Below are 6728 nucleotides of genomic sequence, written 5' to 3'. Positions count from 1 at the left end.
TAAATGCATAAGGGAAATATTCTGGAGGAGTTGTGAGGAGCTTAATAGAGAAGGCCTAGAATGCTTTGAAGAGACTGTTGGTAGAAATGTGGACTCTAAGGATACTTCTGATAAGGACTAAGAAATGATGCATGTGTTATTGCAAAGTGAAGGAAGGTGATCCTTGTTTTGAAGTGGCAAATAATCTGGTAAAATTGACTACTGGTTTTGGATGGAAGGTATATTTTAAAAGCCATGAGCTGCAATACTTAGCTGAAGAGATTTCCAAATTAAAATGTGGAAAGTATGGCCTGGTTTCTCCTTGCAATTTATAGTGAAATGCAACAGGAAATAGATAAATTAAGAATTTAACTCTTGGGTACAAAGAAAACAAAAATTGATGGCTTGGAAAATTCTGGGCTTCCAGAAAGGGAGACCCTGGAGCACAGTGCCCCACTTGAGGCTTTAATGAAACCTGGAACCAGTCAGCCACTTCAGAAAAAAGCCAGGATTAGAGATGGAGTTATCTAGAAAGATCTGTGGAAAATCCTATTGTCTGATGGCTTTGAACCTTGTGTACTGTATGGAAAAGCAACAATTTTTTTTTTTTACGAGATCTGCATGAATGGACCCACTGCAAGTCTGGACTAGAAAGGACAGAAAAGGGACAAATTAAAGGAAAAAGGGCTTCAGAGGGAGAACCATGAAGGTTTGGAGCCAGGAAATCTTGGGCCAGGAGAGCAGGCTCACCCGTACATATGAAAAGGGTGCGTCTGCCCTGGAAGCAGAGAGCAAGCCTTTCGCTTTGTTGCTCAGAAGAGTTTTTGGTGCCTCAGGCCTCAGAGAGGGTGGAGCACATGAACCTGGTATTGGGGGGAGCTTGGTGATCACCACGTTGTTCTGAGGGGGTTGAGTGTGTGCCCTACAGATGGCAGAGTTCGGGTGCTGCCATGTTTGCAGAGAGTAGAGCCAAGAAAAAGGTGATCCCTTCAACGAATCCCAGTCCTTCAACCCTCACCCCAGTGTTTGGAGAGAGCAAGGCCACTGCATAGGTTCTTGGAAAGGGTGGAACTGTCATTTTCTAAAGCCCCATGGATGAGTGACTCTCAGACTTGGACATTCAATGAAGTTTGCCCTGCAGGTTTTGGGAACGGTTTTGGTCCTGTGACCTGTTTACCTTTTGATTTCTCCCTGTAGCAATGGAAACATGTATCCTATGACTGTCCCTCCAATGTATACTGGCAGCAGATAACTTGTTCTGAGTTTCACAGATCAAGAGCCAGAGAATTTTTTGCCTTAGGACAGACCATGCCTGTAACTGGCTTTGATCAGATTTTGTATTGTTTTTGACTTTGGATAGTATTTGTATTGTTACTGAAATGGTTTAAGGCTTTTGTAAGTGAAAAGAGCATGTTTTTGGGGGGTCCAGAGGGTAGAATGTGCTGGTTTGAAATCATTATGTACCACAGAAAAGCCATGTTTTCTTTCCTAATCCAATCTTGTGGGGGCAGACCTATTGTTTGGGGTGAAACTTTGATTGATTGTTTCCATGGAGATGTGACACACCCAGTCTTGGGCATAACCTTTTGGTTAGATTACAACCACAGAGATGTAATGCACCCGTTGTAGGTGTGGCCTTTTTGATCAGATGGCGATGTGGCTTCACTCAATCAATGTGGGTCTTGATTAATTTACTAGAGTTCTTTAAAAGGAGAAGTATTTTGGAGAAGCCTCAGATGCAAACAACTGGAGAACAGCTGCTTAAAAGCTGATAGAGACAAAGATGTTTGCAAATGCTTGGAGTGCCAACAGAGGGAGCAGATGCCTATACATGGACTGAGCTGAGCAGATGTGGCCATGGGCCTTCCCATGAGAAGCTAAACAGGCAAGAACCTGGAGAGAGCTAAGAGAAATCAAAAGATGAAACACAGCCCTGGAGAAGCCAAGTGAGGAACTCCCACAGGAAACAGAAGCTGAAAGCCACAGAACTGGGAACAAGAACCAGCAGACACCAGCCACATGCCTTCCCAGCTGACAGAGGCATTTCAGACAGCATCAGCCTTTCTTGAGTGAAGGTATCCTCTGTTGGTACCTTAATTTGGACATTTTCATGACCTTAGAACTGTAAACTTGCAACTTATCAAATTTCCCTTTTAAAAGCTGTTCCATTTCTGGTATATTGCATTCCAAAACCTTTAGCAAACCAATACAAAGACCTTATACCCTATAAAAAATTTAACTCAAAGTGGATCACAGATCTAAATATAAGAGCCAGTACAATAAAACTGCTAGAAGGAAATATAGGGAAACATCTTCAAGACCTAGTAATTGGAGCTAGCTTCCTAAACTTTACACTCAAAGCCCAAGTAAAAAAAAAAAGAAAAAATACATAAATGTAACAGGAAGACATCAACAATAGCACAGCAATACCAGGGGTAAATAATTGGCAGGGGGAACAGGTAGAACAAATTTTGAGATGCTGTGCTATATTATCTAAATACTATTCCTAGTATTTCCCAGGAACTTTAGGTACCTGTGTGATACATAACACTCGAGTTGGAGTTCTGCAGCTCTCAAAGTCAGCATTGCTACATACAACTGCTAAAAAAAAAACAAAAAAGAGATCAGGCTTCAATTAGAGATAAGAACAAAGCCGATTAGGTCTGGACTAAGGTAAATCAGAAAATAGGGATTAGGATGATATTGTCTGTATTTTAGAACTTCACCTACTGTATGAGACCAAAGGAAGAGAGGTTTATTTTGTCCAAACCTAAGTTTTCTGTAGCACATAATCTAACTCAACCTGTCTGAATATTTCATTTAAACAACCCAAACACATTCTGGAGCCCAGAATGGGAATGAGGGCTTGTCATTCTGAATAGCTTAAGATAACATTCCAGAGTATGTCAGGCAGTTTATTAAAATGTATTGGCGGGGGTGCGAGGTTAGATCAGTGGTAGAATTCTAGTCTGCATGCGGGAGAGCGGGTTCAATTTCCGGCACATGCACTTCCCAAACAAACAAGCAATCAAACAAACAAACAAAAAAAACAAGCAAAAACTCAACAAATGATGCTGCAATAATGGGATGCTCACATGGAAAAAGAATGAAATGTGACCCCGGCTGTGGTAGTTAGATTCAGTTTTGGAGATGCAGAAAGAAATCACCCTGGGGAGAGTTGCTGGAACCCAGAGGCCTGGAGAGAAGGCCAGCAGAGATTACCCTGAGCCTTCCCACATAAGAAAGAATCTCAGTTTAAAGTTAGCTGCCTTTCCTCTGAAGAACTAACAAAATAAATCCCCTTTTATTAAAAGCCAATCCGTTTCTGGTGTGTTGCATCCCAGCAGCTAGCAAACTAGAACACTGGCATACAGCATACCAAAAAAAAAAGTATTGGCAAAGTCCCTTGAGGGATGGGAGAAAAATATGGGACTATTAAGCTTTACCTCCAGGAAAACACTGATATTGTCTGAAATATTAGGAACTCCTCCTAATAGGTCAAGCCCATGATCTTGAGGCTTGCTCTTATAAGGCTTATTTATGTAGCAGAGAAGCTAAACCTACCTATAATTATGCCTAAGAGTTACTTCCAGAGAACCTCTTTGGTTGCTCAGATGTGGCCTCTCTTCTCTAAGTGCAACTCTGCAAGTAAAATCATTACCCTCCCTCCTACATGGACATGGCATTCAGGGTTGAGTCTCCCTGGCAATGTGGGACCTGACTCCCGGGTATGAGCCAGGCCCTGGTACCATGGAATCAATGCCGTTCTGACCAAAAAGGAGAAAAGAAATGTACCAAAATAAAGATCAGTGGCTAAGAGAGTTCAAATAGAGTTGAGAGGCCATTCTGGAGGCTACTCTTAAGCAAGCTTTAGCTAGATATTAATTGCAGGGTTTGCCAACCCTCAACGAAAACCATTCCAGTTAACCCTAATGAACACCTAGGGCTCTGAGATTCTACAAAAGTTTCACATACTAAGATAACTTCCTAGAAACCTACAATTTCCAAATGGGCTCCTAGGTCAGATAAATCCTGAAACCCAGAGGGGCCAGCCCCTCCAAGAACATCAACTAGTTCCATCCCCCTATCCCATAATATTGACACTACTTTCCAACATGAAAAAGTTACAAAGGGCAGAGCCCAAATATCCCTAAAGATTGGGAAAAGGACAAGTTATAACAGAGAAGATAGGATTTAACAAGAGTATGACTGCTGAATCATTATACTGGTAATTTTAGTCTCCAATGTCTTGGAGCAGCTAGAAGGAAAAATCTGAAATTGTGGAACAGTAACCCATACTAAACTCTGAAATCTGTTCTCTAACTACTTGTTACAATGTATTTTGAGATGTATTGCTTTTTTGTATATATATTTCATAATAAAAAAATTTTTTAAAAAGAGGGAGGAATTAAAACATTTCCAGTTAACCAAACCTGAAGGACTTCGAGAAATGCTAAAGGGAATTCTGCAGATTGAAGGAACAGAGCTGATTGAAGCCATATGAAGAAATAAAGATCTCCTGTAAAGATAATGACATGGGTAAATATAATACCAGTACTATTGTATTCTTGATTTGTAACTCCACTTCTTACTTCCTATAGGATCTAAAAGGCAAATGCATAAAATGTAATGACCAAAGTTTTGAACTTATAATGCATAATAAATACGTACTTTGTGACAGAAACTATGTAAGGGTGGGGAGAGAGAGTATAGAACAGTTTATGTATGCTATTGAGGTTAAATTGGTAAAACGCAAATGAGATTGTTACAGACTTTGGATAGTGGTGAGGGCACTGCAACACTGTAAATGTGATTAATCTCACAAATGGTATGCTTAGGAGGGGATGGAATGGGACGATTTATGTCGCATGTTTTCACAACTACAAAGAGATGATAATTAAATGCAACACATGATCCTGGATGAAGTCTAAGAATGAAGGAAAAAAGGCTCAAAAGCCATTACTGGGACATAAGAAAATATTGGAATATAGAATGTAAGCTTTATCTCAATGTTAAATTTCCTTGATAACTGTATAAAGTGATTATGTAAGTTCCTTGTTCATAGGAAATGTGTAAGTGTTGTGTCCACAGAGTATGATGTGTGCAACCTGCTCTCAGACATTATGAAAATAGATGACAGAATACAGCAAAGGTGGCAAAACATTAAAATTGGTAAATCTGGGTATCTGGGGGGAATGGGAGTATGTTGGCACTCTCTATATGGGGTTGTATTATTTTTGCAACTGTCATAAGTCTGAAATTGTTTCAAAATAAAGTTTTTAAGAATTACATAATTCTCATGAAAGAAAAGGTAAAACAGACATAAAGGCATCAAATGACTAGATAAGGGCTCCACTATCCCACGACAGCACTGTCCTGGGCATAGGATTTAGACTCGGAGGACCAGGCTCTCATTCTGCTTCTGTAAACCTGCTAGATTGTCTATGGCCTTCAAATTTTCTCATCTGAAAAAGGTATATAATACCAACCTTATGTTGCAAGGATGTGAGGAAGTGAAGATACCCATACTTGCTAAACAGTTCCTTCCTACACATATAATAAATCAGAAGTAAAGCCAGAGTGTGGCACCTTTTGCTTCTTGGTATAGCTCTCTGGCCCCTAACTTGCTGCCTTTAGGATCAACTGAAATCAATTATTTTTGTGTGAACATTTCCACCTGTTCTTTGCTTAATTGCTTCTTGTGTTGCCTTGGGCTCCAAGTATCCTTCTGTAAAACCAAGGTGAACAGCTCATCCACAGGGCTAAATGAGGCTGTTTGAAGGCACCCAGCACAATGGTGGGCACACAGAAAGCAACCAGCACATGCTAGAGCTCGTCTCCTCCTCCACAGGTAGAGTAGGTGCTTCCATGGGGTAGGCTGCTAGAGGGAGATCCAGGAATAATTCCAGGCTTTTGCCTTTCCGATGAAGGAGCCCAGGAATTTGAGCTTCTTTTGTGCAGGTAGAAGGAGTCTAAGGGGATAGATAACCTTACTCAAAGTTGCCAAGGGAAGTGAACATTGTGTTCTTGTATGTGTAAAAGGAAATTTTTTTATTTTTAGGTGACATAAGTGGCTGAAAACCAGTAGAGGCCTTTGTCTCTCAGCATTCCATCTTCAGGATTCTTTTGAAAAGGAGTGCATAATTTCCCTTTGATGCATGTATCTACAACAGGGAGTTATGGGCAAGCATTCTAAAATTAAAGGGTCTTTTTGTAACCTCAAGCTTCTCTTCATCCCATCCTCCAGTCTAGAAGGTGACATACAGGACTCTAGTCTTGCAGATGGAGAGCCCTCAGGTTTGTCCTCTGGGTTAGGCTCTCATCACTACTGATCACATTGACCAAGACCATCCCAGCAAATACAGTCCCCACCCTTCCCCTTTCTACCACAGAGATTTAAGTGCCCATCCTCCCTTTTCCTGCACTGGATGTTAGAGGAAAATGCAGCTATTTTCAGAAGTATAATCATCCCAAGCTGGGATAAAGTTAATGATTAGTCGTTGTCCTCCACAACAAATGAACTTGGAGATGAGAAGGATGCACCTGTTCCCACCTCCCACCCATCCCAACTTTCTGCTGATTCCTTTGCCCCTGATATCAAGGGAAAATAAACTTAAAGAATGAATAATACTGAATAATCACCCTTATGCATACTTATCAGCTGGAACTAAAGTGAGGTAGATCTAATTTATCCCACCACCTAGGTGAATTAAGAGAAAACACTCCCTCTATATAGTTAGCCTGCATTA

Source organism: Tamandua tetradactyla, chromosome 6, assembly GCF_023851605.1.
Source record: "Tamandua tetradactyla isolate mTamTet1 chromosome 6, mTamTet1.pri, whole genome shotgun sequence".
Lineage (NCBI taxonomy): Eukaryota > Metazoa > Chordata > Mammalia > Pilosa > Myrmecophagidae > Tamandua > Tamandua tetradactyla.
This window is presented reverse-complemented; position numbering follows the sequence as displayed.